Source organism: Balaenoptera physalus (genome assembly GCF_965194825.1).
Source record: "Balaenoptera physalus genome assembly, chromosome: 4".
Classification (NCBI taxonomy): domain Eukaryota; kingdom Metazoa; phylum Chordata; class Mammalia; order Artiodactyla; family Balaenopteridae; genus Balaenoptera; species Balaenoptera physalus.
This window is the reverse complement of record NC_138891.1, coordinates 44983908-45004991: the sequence shown is the minus strand read 5'-3', so window position 1 is coordinate 45004991 and position 21084 is coordinate 44983908. Positions and strand designations below refer to the sequence as shown.

Genomic DNA, 21084 nt, shown 5'->3' with positions numbered 1-21084 from the left:
TCTCAAATCACTGGAGCAAAAATGGACTCCAAGAAATTGTTTTAGAAAAATTATATAGCCAATTAGGAAAAAATTAAAATTAAATCTATATCTCACACTATGCGCCAAAATAATCTAGATAGATAAGGAAGCTAAATATAAAAATCAATCATATAATTACTAGAAAAAAAACTTTTGGGAAAGACTTTCTAAGTATGATTCAAATTTTCGATGCATTAAAGGAAAAGAACGATAATTATGAATAAAATAACATGTTTTCTGACAACAAACATGAAGAATCAAAAGGCAGATAATAAATGGAATACACCATTTATAAAAGATCATAAAAGGTTAATATGCTTAAAGTATTTAAAATGTGGGAAAAAGAAAAAAAAAAAAAAAAACCTGGTCAAAAAATAATATTAAATGAGTCTAAGACATAAAAAAGATTAGATTCAACCATAAGTGAAAAGCAAAATAAAGTGACACAGAAATTTTATTTCTCACCAATTAGGCAAAAATTCAAAAGTTGACAATATACACTTTTGCAAAACTGTAGATAAAAGAAATTCATATACATTAATGAAGAGAATGACAAAGATACACAATGCCTTTTTTAAAAAAATAAAAGTAAACCAAAGTGAGATCTCCAGTATACATTGTTAAGGGGAAAGACTGTCTACAGTAAGCTCTACTTTGTGTTAAAGTAAATAAATAAGTAAACAAAAAAGGAGTGTGGTAGTTTTAAAAAATGCATGCATTTACTTATGTTTGCATAATATGAATAATTGGAAATGAAGGAATATAATTACCCACCGGGTAGATGGGGCTAACTTGAAGGAGATAAGACAAGAGACAGTGCTTGAAGTATACCTGCTAGTACAGTTTTGACTTTGGAATTATAATATAGCTTACATATATAAAAATATCAATCAACAAAGATGGGGGAAAAAAGAGAAAACCTCACTGAACACAAAAATAAAAATATTTAAGTATAATTTCACATAAAATTTTAACATAACCACGGAGTTTTAAAAAAGAACCAATTAAGGCAATTAAGTAACTTTCTAACATAGTATTTTAACTATATATCCCTAGCAGGATATAGTTTGAGGGGAAAAGAAAAAGTACTGCAAAGATATTTTGCACTTTAGTCAGTAAGTTTGTTTTTAGTAGTTAGAAAATTTGAAACTATATCCTGCTTACTATCAGATTGAACAAATGAGTAGTATATTGCTGTCTGGTGGAATCAAGTGTTTCACTATGGGAGAAAAAAGATAAAAATATGAAATGCAAAAAAAAGAAAAGAACTTATATTTTTGTATTGGAATAAGAAATATCATTATCAACACACAATGACATAATATGATATAATCTATATCTTAATAATGAAAAAAACTAGCATCAATAGTGGCAGATTCTAGACTGGTGCAGGGGAAATACACAGGGCACAATGGAGCATTTTATTGTACCAATAAGTAGGTGATTAAAAAGATGGAAAGAGTTCCACAATACACAAGAGCTAGCTTTAAATGTTCCCGTTGGTCAAAATTCCTAAATATGGGTGAAGCTTTTATGAAATGTTCATTTTATTTTTCATGAATATTTTCTGTGTCAGAAATTTTTCAAAATAAATATGTTGAAAACTATAAGAATCCTAAGTAAGTGAATTAAGACAATTCGCATTCACTGATGGAAGGAATGATGTGTCATCATTCTTGCATATTATATTATAATTAAAGTGTATATTATTCCATTTTTACTGTATTTCTATCTCTAATTACTTGTTTCTCCTTCACTACTTTAGAAATCCTGATAGAATTTTTGGTTCTAAAGTTTCAATTTTTTTAAACGAAAAAAACCAATCCAAACAAAAACAAACATGTAGACAGAGAATAAAATAGTAATTACCAGAGAGGAAGGTGTTGGGCAAAATGGGTACAGGAGATCAATCGATGATAGATGGAAAATAAATTTTTGGTGGTGAAAAAATAAATAAGAAATACATTTTCAAAATTTGTTCTAGTGTTTATCTTTAATAGTTTTTATTAGGCTTGCAGTATATTGTATCTTTAAACTTATCACTGATTTTTATGATATATTATACTTTCTCCATTAACTATGCAAAAATAATTTGAGTTTATTCCACTTCCCCTATTATCTCTTCTTCATTCTCCTCTTTTTAGTTTTCTTATTTCTACCTTATAAAAATATATATTTCCACATTATTCAACTACACATTTATCCACTTTCATTTTTGTCTTTAATTAAATCAAATATATTCATGCTCACCATCACATATTTTGCTTAAGTTTTCTCAGCCACTAATGAGTTGCTTGAAACATCTTCTAATATATTAATGGGAAAGGGCTCATAACTACAACTCTCCCTGAGTTATTTGTGTGTGTGTATGTAAAGACTTTCTTTAGAAAAATTTAGATTGACAACAAAACTCAGAGGGAGATACAGAGATTTCCCATATATCCTCTGCCCTTGCACATGCATAGCCTCCCACATTATCAACATCGTTCACCACCAGAATGGTATATTTGTTAGTCAAAATGAACCTACATTGACACATCATAATCACAAAAAATTCATAGTTTACCTTAGGCTTCAATCTTGGTGTTATACATTCTATGGGTTTGGACAAATGTATAATGACATGTATCCATCATAATAGTATCATACAGAGTATTTTCACTGCCCTTAAGATCCACTGTGCTTCCCCTATTCATCTCACCCCTTTTCTACCTTTGGCAACTACTGAACTTTTTACTGTCACCTTTGTTTTGCCTTTTTCAGAATGTCATATGGTCAGAATCATAGAGTACATAGCCTTTTCAGATTGGCTCCTTTCACTTAGTAAAATGAATTTGTCTCCTCCATTCTTTTCATGGTTGATTCATTAGCTCATTTCTTCTTAGTGTTGAATAATACTCCATTGTCTGGATGTGCCACTTTTATTTACTTATTCACCTAATGAAGTACATATTGGTTGCTTCCACATTTTGACGTTTATGAATGAAGTTGTTTTAATTTGCTTTTCCCTAATGACATAAGATGTGGAGAATCTTTGCATATGCTTATTTGCTTTTTTGATGAGTTGTCTGTTAAGGTCTTTTGCCAATTTTAAAAACAGAGCTACCATATGATCCAGCAATCCCATTCCTAGACATATATATCTGGGAAAAATAAAAACTCTAATTCACAAAGATATATACACCCCAATGTTTATAGCAGCACTATTTACAATAGCCAAAACGTGGAAGTAATCCAAGTGCCCATCAGTGGATGATTGGCTTAATATACACGCAGGCACACACACGCAATGGAATGTAACTCAGCCAAAAAAATAATAAAACCTTGCCATTTACAGCAACATTAGACCTAGAGAATATTATACTTAGTGAAGTAAGTCAGACAGAGAAAGTCAAATACTGTATCACTTATACGTGGAATCTAAAAAATAATACAAATGAACCTACATACAAAACTGAAACAGACTCACAGAGATAGAAAACAAACGTATGGTTATCAAAGGAGAGACAGAGGGGGAAGGGACAAACGGGGAGTGTGGGATTAACAAATACAAACTACTATACATAAAATTGTTAAGGAACAAGAATTTAATGTATAGCACAGAGAATTATATTCAATATCTTGTAATAATCTACAATGGAATACAATCGGAAAAAAACCTAACTGAATCACTGTGCTATACACCTGAAACTAACACAATATTTTAAATCAACTATACTTAAGAAAAAGATTATATAAAAAATGTGATCTATCTTATTGAAAGTTTCATGTGAGCTTGGGAGAATATGTATTCTGCTATTTGGGGATGAAGTAGTATATAGATGTCAATTATTTCCAGTTTATTTATGGTGTTATTGAATCCAACTAAGTCCTTACAGATGTTCTGTCTATTGGATCTGTCTACTGTTCTGTGTATTGAATATTGGTTCATTTCTGATAGAGGGTTGTTGAAATCTCCAACTATGTTAGTGGACTCATCCATTTCTCCCTGCTGTCCTATCAGTTTTTGCCTCATGTAGTTTGATGTTCTATTGTTAGTGCATACATGTTAAGAATTGTTATGTCTTCTTGGATAATTGACCTGTTTATCATTATGTAATGCCCTTCTTTATCCCTAACAACTTTCCTTTCTTTGAAGTCTGCTCATTCTGCAATTTATATAGCTACTCCTGCTTTCTTTTTATTAGTATTAGCATGGCATATTTTTCTATCAGTTTACATTTAATCTGTATGTGTCTTCATATTTAAAATGGATTTCTTGTAAAAAACATATAGTTGGGTTGTGTTTTTGATCCACTCTGACAATCTCTGTGTTCTAATTGGTACATTTAGACCAATGATGTTGAAAATGATTATTGATAAAGTTGGATTAATATCTACCACATTCTTTACTGTTTTCTATTTGTTGCTCTTTTTCTTTGTTTCTATTTTTTCTCCTGCTCCTTTCCTGCTGCTTCAGTTTGTAATTGAGCATTTTATATGATTCTGTTTTCTCTCCTTTCTTAACATATCAATTACACTTTTTTTTCTTTTACTTTTTTCAGTGTTTTCCCTAGAGCTTGCAATAGGCATTTACAACTAATCCAACTCCACTCTGCAATAACACTATGCGACTTCATGGGTAGTGTGAGTACTTTAAAATATATATATTTATACAATTGAACACATTGTTGTTATTATCATTTTGAAACAAGCATTTCTTGCTAGTCAGGTCTATTGGCAACAAATTCCCTCAATTTTCTTTGTCTAAGGAAGTCTTTATTTCTCTTTTACTTTTGAAGGATAATGTTGTAGGGTACAGAATTCTAGGTTTGTAGATTGTTTTCTCTCAACAATTGAAGTATTTCATTTCACTCTCTTTTTGCTTGCATGGTTTCTGAGGAGAAGTCAGATATAATTCTTAGCTTTGTTTGGTTTGGTGTCTGACATTAAGTTGGGGAAATTCTCAGTTTTACTGTTTCAAATATTTCTCCTGTTCCATTCTCTCTTTCCTCTCCTTCTGGTATTTCCGCTATATGTATGTTACACCTTCCATGGTTGTTTCACAGTTCCTGGGTATTCTGTTTGATTTTTTCAGTCTCTGTTCCCTTGCTTTGCTTTTCAATTTTTAAGGCTTCTATTGATACATCGTCTACCTCAGAGATTATTTCCTCAGCTGTATCCATTAAAGGCATTCTTCATTTCTGTTGCAGCATTTTTTAACTCTAGGATTTCTTTTTGATTGTTTCCTAGGATTTCCATCTCTTTGCTTACATTGCCCTACTGCTATTACATGATTTCTACTTTATTCACTAGAGCTCTTAGTATATTAACCATAATTATTTTAAATTCCTTGTCTGATCATTCTACCATCCTTGCCATGTCTTCATATGACTGTTGTGAGGACTTAATAAATTAAATTAGAGTAAGTAATTAACTCAATAAATGTAAAATACATGATAGCTGAATTTATCACAACATTTACCCTAGTGCACAAATTTAAACTAAGCCACATGTCTCTTCTAGTAGATGCTTCAAAATTAGTTATACATACAGCTACTCACATGACTTCAAGCTATTACTGAATAAAAACATGTAAAAAATGTTTCTGACTCTCCACTAGAATTATTAAGTGAATTTGCTAAGACCACTAGATAGAATCAGTATGAAAATAATATCTTATTTCTATATAACAACATCAAACATTTTGAATATGACATTAGAATAATTTAAATTATAATAGCTCTAAAAGTAACTAAGCATTATATAACTATGCATAGCTATAACATACGTTTGTAACATATGTGCATAATAAAACTATATATACATAACTATAATTATGCATAAAAATAACCATGCAAAATATGCATAAAGTCTATACAGAAACACTCTAAATATTAGAGATACATGGTAGAAAAACCTGAATAAAGAGGGTTACCATTTTGGTGAATTGGAAGACTCAATTTTGGATTAAAAAGAAGTCAGTTTTCTGTAAGTTATCCACAGTTTTTTTCCCTAGTTATTGATATTCTGATTCTAAAGTCTGTATAACAATCTAAAAGAGTGAGAGTAGTCAAAACAAATTTAAGGAAAATAAATAAAGCTGAATGATTACACTATTGAATATGGAGACATTATGAAGTTATAGTAATTCATGTAGTGTAGCATTAGCACAAAAACAGAAAGGTAGGTCACAGTAATTAAATTAAAAGTTCAGGAATCAACCCTAAATGTATGACACATGACTTATGCCAATGGGGTACAAACAGTAGAGAGTAAAGGACTATATTTTCAATAGATGGTGCTCAGTCACTTGGATTCCCTATGGGGAAAAAAAACCATATAACTTAAAGCTGATTACACACCATACATAAGCAAAATCAAATGAATTGTAAATTTATATATAGCATGTAAAATATTAAAGCCTCTGGAATATGACATATGAGAATGTCTTCATGATACTGAGATAGGTTAATTTTTTTAACAGAACAAAAAATACTAATTATAAAGAAAAATGCTGGTAATTTATTTGAAAAATTATAGGACTATCTTTTTTAAAACACACAAAAAAGAAAAAAAATGACACGAAGAAAGCAAAAATGCAAGCCACAATGTGGGTGAATGTATTTTTTATAAATACAATATAGAACATATATCTGTAAATATAAAAATGTTGACCAATTAATAGGTAAAGACCTACTATCCAGTAGAAACATTGGGGGTTGGGGCTTTAAATAGGCACTTCACAATATAAGAGACACAAGTGGCCAATAAGATAATAAAATTTTGTTCAACCTCGATAGCATCAGTAAAATGCAAATTAAAACCACAATGAGATGTTACCACATCCCACCAGATTTCTTAAAATTAAAAGACAGACAATAAGTTTTAAAAGGATGTTGGACAAATAACACTCTCATAGATTTCTAGTGGGAGTGCACAAAAATGCAAACATTTTGGAAAAACCCTTTGGCGTGATGTACTATTTGTAGACATAGCAGATCCTGTGACACAATTCCACTACCAGGTACATAATCAACAGTAGCAGGGAACTGTAGAGATGTTTACTAAAACTATATATGTGTAACTATAATTATGCAGAAAAATAACCATGCAAAATATGCATATTTGGTTTGATTCATATAAGTTTCAAAAACAGGCAAAGTAACTTTGGTATTATAAGTAATATAATCATTACTTTTGTGGAGAAAGGGAAATGCAATGACAGAGAATGAGGTATTAGAGGGGTTTCTGAGATGTTGGTAATGTTCTATTTCTTGATCTATTTGATGGCTAAAATGGTATATTTACATTGTTGTAATTCACCAAGTTATGCACTTATGAATTATGCACTTTTCTGTATTTTTCTTATATTTCAAAATAATATTTAAAATATTATTTACTTAGTTACATTTAAATGAGAGTTACTGGATTAGAATACATCTGTCTTGAAATCTTTTTGGTTTGTTTATTCAAAAGGATGTATAATAGAACCTTTATTCTTTTATTTAAAAATGCATTATACTTATTTAAATAAAATCATTAAAATAATGCTAAGAGAATATATAATTTCAGAACCAGCAATGGAAAACAGCAAAAAATATTATCTAACACCCTTAGTTATGTTTAACGCTGCAGAGGAAAATAAAACAACAATGAGATACCACTACATGCCTACTGAAATGGCCAAAATCCAGAACACTGACAAAACCAAATACTGGCAAGTGTGTGGAGCCACACAAAATCTCATACACTGGTGGTGAAAATGTAAAGTGGTACAACCACTTTAGAAGACAGTTTGGTGGCTTCTAACAAAACTAAACATACTCATACCATAAGATCCAGCAATCACACTCCTTGGTATTTACCCAAATGACTTGAAAATGTTATGTCCATACAAAAACTTGCACATGGATATGTATAGCACCTTCATTAATAATTGCCAAAACTTGTATACAATCAAGATGTTCTTCATCAGATGAATGGATAAATAAATGGTGGTACATCCAGGCAATAGAATATTATGCAACACTACAAACAACCCAATCCAAAAATGGGCAGAAGATCTAAATAGACATTTCTCCAAAGAAGACATACAGATGGCCAAAAAGCACATGAAAAGATGTTCAACATCACTAATTATTAGAGAAATGCAAATCAAAGCTACCATGATGTATCATCTCACACTGGTCAGAATGGCCATCATCAAAAAATCTACAAACAATAAATGCTAGAGAGGGTGTGGAGAAAAGGGAACCCTCACTATGGAGAACAGTATGGAGGTTCCTTAAAAAAATAAAAATAGAGCTATTGTATGATCCAGCAATCCCACTCCTGGGCATATATCCAGAGAAAACCATAACTCAGAAAGATACATGCACCCTAATGTTCATGGTAGCACTGTTTACAATTGCCAAGACATGGAAGCAACCTAAATGTCCATCAACAGAGTAATGGGTAAAGAAGATGTGGTACATATATACATTGGAATATTACTCAGCCATAAAAAAGAATGAAATAATGCCATTTGCAGCAACATAGATGGACCTAGAGATTGTCATACTGAGTGAAGTCAGACAGAAAGACAAATATATGATATTGCTTATGTGTGAAATCTAGAAAAATGGTACAATGGTATTTACAAAACAGAAATAGAGTCACAGATGTAGAAAACAAACTTATAGTTACCAGAGGGGACGGGAGGAGGGATAAACTGGAAGATTGGGATTGACATATACACACCACTATATATAAAATATATAACCAATAAGGACCTACTGTATAGCACAGGGAACTCTACTCAGTACTCTGCAATGACCTATATGGAAAAAGAATCTAAAAAAGAGTGGATATATGTACATGGATATATGTATATGTATAACTGATTTACTTTACTGTACACCTGAAACTAACACAACATTGTAAATCAACTATACTCCAATAATCTTTTTCTTTAAATGAGCTATCAAGCCACAAAAAGACATAGAAGAATATTAAATGCATATTGCTAAGTGAAAGCAGCCAATCTGAAAATGCTGCATACTGTATGATTCCAAGTATGACATTCTGGAAGAGGTAAAACTATAGAGGCAGTAAAAAATTAGTGGTTAGCAGGGGTGTAGAGAGAGGGAAGGATGAATAGGTGGGGCACAGCTGATTTTTAGGGGAGTAAAACTATTTTTTATGATATTGTAATGGTGGACACATTCCATTATATATTTTTCAAAACTCCTAGAATGTACAATCCAAATGTAAACTATAGGCTTTAGTTAAGAATAATGTATCAATCTTGGCTTACCAGTTGTAACAAATGTACAGCTCTAATGCAAGATGTTAACAATAGGGAAAACTATGTGGAGAGAAGGGGTGAAGGAGTGTTTGAAAACTCTGTACTTTGTACTCAATTTTTTCTGAAAACCTATAACTATTCTAAAAATAATAAAGTCCATAAGTTAAAAAAAAATAAACAAATATATACAAGACGTATAGGATAGAAAACAAAGTCAGTGTAACTGCATAAATATTGGACAAAATGGGATTTTAAAACACGAAATATTAGAGGATAGAAAGATTCATTACATAGTAATAAAATTTTAATTTACCTTCTAAAATTATTTGTACCTAATGAAATTGCTTCGAAAACCATGGAATAAATACTGTCATATTACAAGATGACTTTACATATCCAGCATTTTAAAGGGAGATTTAAAAACATGTTTATAATTTCTTTAAACAATTAAAGACAAAAAATTGATAAATGAAGATACGAAATATAATTTTTAGAATATATAGATTCTGGCACTTCAAAATTAAAGAAAATCTATGATTCAAAAGGCCATGTGGGGGTCGCAGTGGTTGAAAGTCTGCCTGCCAATGCAGGGGACACGGGTTCGAGCCCTGGTCTGGGAAGATCCCACATGCCGCGGAGCAACTAGGCCTGTGAGCCACAATTACTGAGCCTGCGCATCTGGAGCTTGTGCTCCCAATAAGAGAGGCCGCAATAGTGAGAGGCCCGCGCACCGCGATGAAGAGTAGCCCCCGCTCGCCGCAACTAGAGAAAGCCCTCGCACAGAAACGAAGACCCAATGCAGCCATAAATAAATAAGTAAATAAATAAATGGATCATCACGTTAAAAAAAAAAAAAAAGGCCATGTGGAACATTTTAACCAAAGACTTACAAGACTATACGACAAGGCTCTACAATTTTTAAAGACTCGGTATTATGCAGATGGTTTTCTATGATCAAATAACAATTCAATTAGAAATCAATTAGGAATCAATTATTCATTTGTCTAGAGACTAATAGAGGTTAACTTATGAGTATAAGAAAAATATAATTGAAATATAAAGTTCAATTATAAAAATACTAGGCTAAAATAAATAATATTAGAAAAGACATTGAAATTAAATTATAGCAGAGGTTAAAGCTATAGTAAAGAATGCTATAAATAATCTTATGTCTATATATTTGAATACTTAACCTAAATTGTTAGGTTCCTAGAAAAAGTTAGCCATACTTACTCAAGCAGAAATACAAGTCTGATTATTCTTAGAACAATTAAATAGAAAAATCAGCAGTTTAAAATCTTCTCTGAAAGAACACCCCAGGCTAAAATAGTTTCTAAGGTATATTCCTGTGAATTTTCAAGGTCAAAATATTCCACTAAAGAAAGATTATTCAGCATGTTATTAGAAGAGGAATACTTCCTATATCTCTTTCATGTGGTAAAATAATCTTGATATCACCACCACATGAGGATATGATGAGAAAGGAAAATTATACTCCATAAGGATAGTTTAAAAATACTAATGCAATAGTAACAAAACACATCTAGCTATGGTTTACATATATATCTATATATCTATACCTATAGAGTGACATAATCAATTTGGGTTTATTTCAGTGATGGGAAAGTGGCTTAGTATAAGAACGTTTTATAAATTTCATCTGGTTCTTCAATGGATAAATGAAAAGTAATGTAATAATTTCAAAATGATGGAGAAAAATTATTTGCTAAAATTCATCCCAGAAAACATTTGAGAAATGAGAAATAAAATTTGCGAACGCAATAAAGGGTACCTTTACAACAAATCCATAACAAATACCATTCTTAAAAGTGGGATAGTAGAAGTGTTCCCTTTGAAATTAGAAGCAAGATTTGTATTTGAGATTGTACTCTGGGAACTAGCCAACCCCTATACAAGAATAAAATCCACAAGGACTAGTAAGGAAGAACCAGAAAGGCCAGTATTCTCTGATTATATAATTGTACAAACAAGCTAAATAATCTAAAGATTAATAAACAAATTGTCTTTGTAATTACTACCCCAAACAATTAAAATTATAATTTAAAATGACAATATTTATAATAATATCAAAAGTTAAGATAAAGCTTTTAATATATAAAAACTGTGTATATCCTTATTAGAAAAATTAAAGTATAATTAAAATCAGCAACAAAGGGCTAAATCATAAGTGACATACAATATTTATGAATTTTATTTCACATGATTTATTTATTCATTGTGATTTTTTAAAAAAACCCCTCAAACTCAACAGATTTTTTTAAAAAGAATCTTAACAATGAATCTTAAAATGTGCACGAAAAAAGAGCCAAGAATAAATGAATAGTTCTGAGAAAAACAATGCTTGGCTGGAGATGAAGAGGGACCATTTCTATCTGTTATTAGGAATTATAGACTAAAAGTAATTAAGACCATTTAGTATTGACCCAAGGATAATTAACCAATGGAACTAATAACCCAGAAACAAACCCAGAATATTTGTTTATGATTAAGATGGTAATGCAGATCACTGGGAAAAGAGGCTAATCAATATGTTCTCTGAGACAATTGGATATCCATACGGAAAAATGAAAGTGTAGATCTACCTCACACTGTACAGAAAAATCCACTTTCAATGGATTAAGCAATTACAAATAAAAGGCAAATTAAAAACAAATATGTGGGCTTCCCTGGTGGTGCAGTGGTTAAGAATTTGTCTGTCAATGCAGGGACACGGGTTCAAGCCCTGGTCCAGGAAGATCCCACATCCTGCAGCACAGCTAAGCCTGTGTGCCACAACTACTGAGCCTGTGCTCTAAAGCCCACGAGCCACAACTACTGAGCCTGAATGCTGCAATTACTTAAGCCTGTGTGCCTAGAGCCCCTGCTTCGCAGCAAGAGAAGCCACCACAATGAGAAGCCCGTGCACTGCAACGAAGAGCAGCCCCCGCTCGCCGCAACTAGAGAAAGCCCGCACTCAGCAACAAAGACCCAACACCGCCAAAAATAAATAAAAATAAAATAAATTTTTAAAAAATATGTATAACACATCCTTAAAATAAGTGTCTAGGGAAGTGTTTAAGACTGCCAAAGCCCTAATCATAAACACAAAGACAATTATTCAAACTAATTTAAATGAAAAACCAATTTTAATTAAAACACAGATTAAAGAGAATGAAAACATAACCCACATGCTGACAGAAGTTATTTGCAGCATATATGACTCATTAGTCCAGTACACAGAGCTTATTATTAAATTATAATACCTCAGTAAATAAATAAAAGACAGCCAAATAGAAAAACAGGTAAGTCATGTACCACAATGTTCATTGCAGCTCTGTTTACAATAGCCAGGACATGGAAGCAACCTAAGTGTCCATCAACAGATGAATGGATAAAGAAGATGTGGCACACATATACAATGGAATATTACTCAGCCATAAAAAGAAACGAAACTGAGTTATTTGTAGTGAGGTGGATGGACCTAGAGTCTGTCATACAGAGTGAAGTAAGTCAGAAAGAGAAAAACAAATACCATATGCTAACACATATATACGGAATCTAAAAAAAAAAAAAAAAAAAGGTCATGAAGAACCTAGGGGCAAGACGGGAATAAAGACGCAGACCTACTAGAGAATGGACTTGAGGATAGGGGGAGGGGGAAGGGGAAGCTGGGACAAAGTGAGAGAGTGGCATGGACGTATGTACACTACCAAATGTAAAATAGATAGCTAGTGGGAAGCAGCCGCATAGCACAGGGAGATCAGCTCCGTGCCTTGTGACCACCCAGAGGGGTGGGAGGGAGGGAGACGCAAGAGGGAAGAGATATGGGGATATATGTATATGTGTAGCTGATTCACTTTGTTATAAAGCAGAAACTAACACACCATTGTAAAGCAATTATACTCCAATAAAGATGTTAAAAACAAGAAAAAAGAAAAACAGGTAAGGAATATGAACAGACATCTTACAAAGAGGACTAGGGTAAGTATTCACATGAAAAAATGTTTAACTACATTGGTAATCATAGAAATGTAAATTTAAATCACAACAAGACAACATTATATATCTACCACATTGGTCAAAACTTAAGTCTGATAATAATACATATTGGAGAGGTTATGGGTTAACTTTTATACACCTGCTAGTGGGAATATTAAATTGACATAACAACTCTAAAAATTGTAGTTACTTAAAGCATGTCCCCAGCAATTCCATTTCTACTTAAATCATCTGGGGAAACCTATGCACATGCTTCAGGAGACATGCATAAAAATGCTTATAACAGCAAATATGAAGGACAACTTAATTTGTAGTGTTACCCTTTTTAATTTTAGTAGTTCTTTCATGTGTTCCATTTTCATCTCTTTTATCCTTCATGTTACACAACACAGTTTACAAATGTTACTATTTTCTTTTGAATGTACTAATAGTATCAAATAAATGCACATGAAATTTTAAATTTCTGTATGTTTCATATATTTAGAGGTCTTAAGGCATATTAGAAAGGATCAGACAAATATGTAAAAGCCTACAGTGCATAGTAAAAAGTGATAAATACCATAAAAGAGTAGCAAAGATTTTCCTGTGAAATCTCAGGAAAGGGGAAGGTAATATCAGTCAGAATTTCTTTGTGGAAGAGGTGGGTATATCACACAGGTCTTGAATAATACATGTGATTTGTAGAATATATTTGAAATGGGGGTGCTGAATGCATGTGTAGCAGTTGCAGGAGTGTCTTAAGGAGGGTTTTCAGCTCATCATAATACATCATCTATTGGACCATGGTGTAGATTGTATTGTAATTTTAAAAGGTACAGAACTTTAAAAGTTGGAAATTGATTGGGTATTTTTACGGAACTTATTATCTTGAAACAAGTCTGTTTTAGTTCATCTTATAAAAATTATTTCCATAAAGATGCTGGGAAAAATCTATGCAGATGAATAAATTAGTGAAAATTAATTGAAATTTTCAAAAACTACTGTTGAATCAGACCTGCTTCATTCTTCCAAATGGTTTTCCTCTTTCTGAAATGTATTTTTAAAGCACCAAACCCTATTTCTTCTTTGTTGCTATCTAGTGGTCTCATATTTTTATGTCCTTTGAAACACTATCTTTAGCCTCTTTACCACTATCTCAACAAATAACAGGCATCTTTCCATCATTTACATGTACTTCCTTTTTTTCTCTTCTTTTTTTATACTTTTTTAATTGAAGTATAGTTGATTTAGATATCATGTTAGTTTCAGCTGTACAGCACAGTGATTCAATTACACACATATATATACATATTTTTTTTTTCAGATTCTTTTCCCTTATAGGTTATTATAAAAGATTGAGTATAGTTCTCTGTGCTATACAGTAGATCTTTGTTGGTTATCTATTTTATGTACAGTAGTGTATACATGTTAATAACAAACTCCTAATTTATCCTTCCTCCCCTTTCCCTTTTGGTAACCATAAGTTTTTTTCTATGTCTGTGAGTCTCTTTCTGTTTTGCAGATAAGTTCAGTTATATCTTTTTTTTTTTTTTTAAGATTCTTCAGAGAAGCAATATCACAATCACGTGATATTTGTCTTTGTCTGGTTTACTTCACTTAGTATGATAATCTCTAGGACCATCCATGTTGCTGCAAATGGCATTATTTCATTCTTTTTTATGGCTGAGTAATATTCCATTGTGTGTGTGTGTGTGTGTGTGTGTGTGTGTGTGTGTGTGTGTGTGTGTGTGTGTGTGTATATATATATATATATATATATATATCACATTTTCTTTATCCATTCATCTGTCGATGGACATCTAGGTTACGTCCATGTCTTGACTATTGTAAAAAATGCTGCAATGAACATGGGGGTGCATGTATGTTTTCAAATTATAGTTTTCTCTGAATATATGCCCAGGAGTGGGATTGCAGGATTATATGGTAACTCTATTTTTAGTTCTTTAAGGCCGGGTTCCCCAACCCCCAGGCCACAGACTGGTACCGGGCCACACAGCAGGAGGCGAGCGATTGAAGCTTCATCTGTATTTACAGTCACTCCCCATCGCTCACATTACTGCCTGAGCTTCGTGTCCTGTCAGATCAGCGGTGGCATTAGATTCTCATAGGAGCCCGAACTCTACTGTGAACTGCATGTGCGAGGGATCTAGGTTGCATACTCCTTATGAGACTCTAATGCCTGATGATCTGAGGTGGAGCTGAGGCGGTGATGCTAGTGCTGGGGAGCGGCTGCAAATACAGATCATTAGCAGAGAGGTGTGACTGCACAGAGACCATAATAAATCAACTGCTTGCAGACTCATATCAAACCTCTATTAGTGAGTGGCAAGTGACAAGTTGCACTAGTGGCAGGTTTATAGTGGCAAATGAGTTGATGTACTTCAATTGTACAGCTGCATCTGGTGGCAGACTTTAAGTCAGAAACTTTAGTCCGTGCGTGGCCCGCCCATTATTTTATTTGCCACTTCCATCCACGCCTCTTCCCTGCACTACACACTTGTCTCAGTCATAGTTTTGGTAAGCACACAAGCTAACCCTAGCCAAGATGAGTAAAAAACAAATGCCGCTGGAGAGCTTCTTTGAAAAGGGGGAAAGACCCAATGATGAGATAGCAGAAGACTCTTAAGACTGCCAGCAAAAAGAAAGCTGCATTTAAAAGAAAATACCAAGAGTCCTACTTAAATGACAGGTTCATTGCAACAGGTGATTCACATTCTCCAGGCTCGCTTTGTATAATATGTGGTGACCAGTTATCCAACAAAGCCATGAAACCTTCAAAACTGCTTCGCCACATGGAGACCAAGCACCCTGCATTAAAAGACAAGCCTTCGGAGTTTTGCAAAAGAATGAAATGTGAGCATGAAGAACAGAAGCAATTACTGAAGGTCACCACTTCATCAAATGTGTCTGCACAGAGAGCATCATTCTTAGTGGCTAACTGCATTGCTAAAGCTAAGAAGCCCTTTACTATTGGTGAAGAGTTGATCCTGCCTGCTGCTAAGGACATTTGTTGTGAAATTTTAAGAGAGGCTGCAGTTCAAAAGGTGGCACATGTTCCTCTTTCAGCTAGCACCATAACTAGACGCATTGATGAAATAGCAGAGGATATTGAGGCACAATTGTTAGAGAGGATTAATGAGTCACCATGGTACACAATCCAGGTTGGCAAGTCTACCGATGTTGACAACAAGGCAACAATGCTTGTTTTTGTGCGATATATTTTTCAGGAGGATGTGCATGAGGATATGTTATGTACACTTTTGTTGCCAACCAACACCACAGCTGCAGAACTATTCAAGTCTTTGAATGATTACATATCAGTAAAACTGAACTGGTCATTTTGTGTTGGTATATGCGCGGACCGAGCGGCTGCCATGACTGAACGGCTTTCTGGTTTTACTACGCGGGTCATAGAGATCACTTCTGAATGTGAGTCTACACACTGTGTCATCCATAGAGAAACGCTGGTTAGCCGAAAAATGTCACCTGAACTTAACAACGTTTTGTAGGATGGGATTAAAAATATCAACCACATTGAAGTACATGCCCTTAACTCATGTCTGTTTGTGCAGCTCTGTGAGGAGATGGATGCAGAGGACACACGTCTTCTCTTATACACAGAAGTGAGATGGCTTTTAAAGGTAGGTCACCAGCCAGAGTTTTTGAGTTACAGGAGCTGCTCCAGAGATTTCTTTTAGAAAAACAGTCATCACTGGCAGCACATTTCATTGACAGAGAATAGGTCACAAAACTTGCTTACTTGTGTGACATATTCACCTACTCAGTGAACTCAATCTGTCACTTCAGGGGAGAACGACAATTGTGTTGAAGTAAGCAGATAAAGTGGCTGCATTCAAAGCCAAACTGGAATTGTGAGGGTGACGAGTGAACATTGGGATTTTTGACATGTTTCAAACATTAGCAGATATTTTAAAAGAGACTGAGCCTGGGCCTTCTTTCTCCCAGCTGGTGCATGATCACCTATCTCAGCTTTCAAATGAGTTTCAGCATTACTTCCCAACCACAAAAGACACCTGAACAGGGAAGGAATGGATTCACGACTCATTTGTGAATAAGTCAGGTGAATCGACTTTGTCTGTGCTAGAAGAGGATCATCTGCTTGAGATCGCAAATGACGGTGGCCTTAAAAGTATGTTTGAGACAACTTCAAATCTCCATACGTTCTGGATTAAAGTCAAGGTGGGATATCCTGAGACTGCCACAAAAGCACTGAAAAGCCTGCTTCCATTTCCAACATCCTGTTTTTGTGAAGCAGGGTTTTCTGCAGTGACAGCAACCAAAACAAGATTACAGCCTAGACTGGACATAAGCAACTCACTTCGGTTTTCACTGTCTCCCATCACCCCCAGATGGGACCATCTAGTTGCAGGAAAACAAGCTCAGGGCTCCCGCTGATTCTGCATTATGGTGAGTTGTATAATTATTTCATTATATATTACAATGTAATAATAATAGAAATAAAGTGCACAATAAATGTAATGGGCTTAAATCATCCTGAAACCATCCCCCACTCCACCCCCTGGTCTGTGGAAAAATTGTCTTCCACGAAACCGGTCCCTGGTGCCAAAAAGGTTGGGGGCCACTGCTTTAAGGGACCTCTCTACAATTCTCCATAGTGGCTGCACCAATTTACATTCCCACCAACAGTGCAAGAGTGTTCCCTTTTCTCCACACCCTCTCCAGCATTTGTTGTTTGTAGATTTTTTGATGATGGCCATCCAGACTGGCATGAGGTGATACTTCATTGTAGTTTTGATTTGCATTATACTTCATTGTAGTTTTGATTTGCATTTCTCTAATAATTAGCATTATTGAGTATTTTTTCATGTGCCTGTTGGCCATCTGTTACATGTACTTCTTAAATGTCAAATTCACTCTCATTGGGTTAGTATAAAGTAGTTATAGTACACTGCTATAGGTTTTGCTGTTAAGTGTTTTTGGAAAACTTTCTAGAAAACCTATACATTTTATTCATCAGAAACCGTTTACCAAAAAAACTCTCACTGGGATTCAATTCGATTTATTCTCATCAATTGATTTTAAAAGATTTCACGATAATCACAGTCTGTTTTAAAATAATTATTGTCTGTTATGTTTTAAAAACAGATTGATGATACCATTATTCTCAAAGAATTTAAACTTCTCTAATGTTTTACATTTTGAATATTTATGTGGTAAATCTATTGAGTTAGCAAACCAAATCTGGAAGTCAGGATTTTTGAAAAAATAATGTTTTCTAACCACGTGTTCTATTTCTTTTGTGTAAACAGCATAACTTTCCAGCAAATAAATAACTTTAATATCTTCATATAAGCCTATATTTCTATAATGAGAGAAACAGGTTATAGCTTTAATTTTATGAAATCATACAAATAGTCATTCTGTTTCTTTTATGCTTAAACTCATATGCACTTAATTTTCTGACATTTGCTAGAGAAGATTTTTGCAAATACAACAAAATTTCATCAACTGTGAAAACTTCATAGGAGCTAAGATGTGTTTATAAACAACTTTCTTCGAAAAAGCCAAATGTGCTGTTTCAGATTCAAGATGAGCTTTTTCCTCTCATTGATTTTAAACCTTTGAATGCCATGTCTCATTTTCGAAATGGCAGTTACTTATCAGATATAGTATACCTCAGTAAACTGCCTATATTCATATCACTATTTTGCCCTTTAAATAAATTTAACGAAAGGTAGAAATCTTTTTTTTCAATATTCACTAAGAAGAATTCATATAAAGTTTGATCTAGATTCTTTAATTGTGGGTGTGATGCTTCAATACTCTGCTGATCCTTCAATATTTTCCTAAGTGTTCTTTGTAGGAAACACTACTATATACAACAATCTCCAGCTTTTCCTTTTAGTTAATTTTAGGACAAAGTTTTATAAGCCTATTTTTGTTTTGTAATAAAATATATTTGAAAGAGTTATCGTGTGCTCTGGTGTTTGTGATGTAGATCCACTTTAGAATCATTTGTTACCATATCATTGACAGGAGAGTGAATATCTACGCAATCTTGAACCACATTCTCTTCTCTTAAACCACACTGCCCTCTGTCAATTTTATTTCAGTTGTCACTTTAGTGTTTATTGAGAGTTTTGGGGGGAGTGAGGGGCTTCTGTTTTCCTTGCTCTGGTGCTGCTTATAGATATTGAAAATGAGACATTGCTAACACTGGAACTACTATAATCTAAGTGTCCTATTTCTGAGAGAAAAGTAACTGAAGATACCAATGGATTGACTCACATCATGCCTAATCCTTCTCTCATGTTCTACTTTTTTCTCCCAAAGTTTTTATCAGCTTCACGTATACTATACACTTTGTTAACTTCTTACTTTTAGTGTTTATTTTCTGTCCCCTCTTGCTCTCTGTCTATTCCCTCATCACAGAAGATGGAAGTGATCTTTATTTACTTCACTCATGGATGTATCCCAAGCATTTAGGTGGGTAGAGGCTAAATAAATGTGTGATGAATTAATGCAGGAATGCATGGTGCAAAGAACTCTAGTCTCAGCTGATATATTCAGACTTTCATTATCTTAAATGTCACCAAAACCTATTAGTATATTTGAATATAACTCATGCATATACTTTGGAGGAGAGATGGGGGTAACAAAGAAAAAACTTCTTGGCATCTTTTTCTGAACTAAACAAATATATTCTCATTAAAAGAAACATTGTGATTTCATTTTTATCTTGCAGGTGGCATATCTGTGCTTCTTAATTGTTCTTTTCTTTTTCTTCTTTTTTTTTAAGTACACTAAAATGCTGAGATATGTATTTTTCACCAAACTCAGAGACACATTCAGGGTAATCTTAAACATTCTCTCCACACTGAATAGAATGTTATACTCACGATAGATTTTATAGTTTTCAATTTTCCTTCACAAGTCCTAAGTAATCTCCATTTCTCAAAGCCTAATATATTTCAATGTATGCCATGTGTAACTCAATTTCTCCTTCTTCAAAATTGCTGAAGTCTACTTAAATCCCAATAACTTTGCAACTACTAGAAATTTTCCTTCAATCTTGCTATCATTTTAAGCTCACAGTTTCAACCTGAAAGGATAATATGCTTTAGACAAAATATGCTGTGACTTCTGCCATTGTTGTAATTTTGCTTTAGAGTCTGTTTGTTCCTCTTTTTATTTCTACTTTAATTTTATCAGCTATATAAAGCAGATGAGAGGCCATAGAGAAACCTTTTAAATTTCTAAGTATCTAACCACTCTCCACATATAGCCTTTGATAAAGCATATCCCTTAATTCTTATGTTTTGAGTTTAGTTAAGAAAATAAGCCCGATAAAGGAAGAATCCTGAGGGATAGGAACAGCTAGAAATTTCAGATTCTCACTGCCTCATATACAAAAAAAAAAAAAAAGACCTCATAATTTTTAACTCATATATTAAACAAAGTTATAATTTCAAATAGACCTTAGTATGTATTTTGAATATTGATTTAGCCTTAAATTAAATGTTATTTTCACAATTTAATTATTTAGGCATAAGAAGAAAAATATTTTTTCTTGTTTTGCTACTTGGTCCACTCTGCCAAACTACTTTGAAATACTCTTAATGAAAAGAATGAATACTTCAGAAAATATAAAGAATTAAGTAAAACAGTTATTTATAATATTAAATTATATAAATATATAAAAATAGTAAGTTATACAAAAACAGTGATTAACCCTCACTGTATTGATACTAATTTTCAACAGAATTGAATGAAAGCCAGATTTCCCAAGATAAACAATAGTGTAGATATTATAT

The 21084-nt window shown here is 33.2% G+C and overlaps 2 long non-coding RNA genes across 5 annotated transcripts in view; one reads left to right on the top strand and one right to left on the bottom strand.

Moving 5' to 3' along the window:
• LOC309659150 overlaps positions 1-21084 on the bottom strand; it is a 415904-nt gene that overhangs the window by 214541 nt on the left and 180279 nt on the right. The window lies entirely within an intron of this gene.
• LOC309660419 lies at positions 2385-10838 on the top strand. The gene is made up of 2 exons (XR_014263384.1): positions 2385-9834; positions 10149-10838. It is a non-coding gene; the product is annotated as an uncharacterized lncRNA (long non-coding RNA).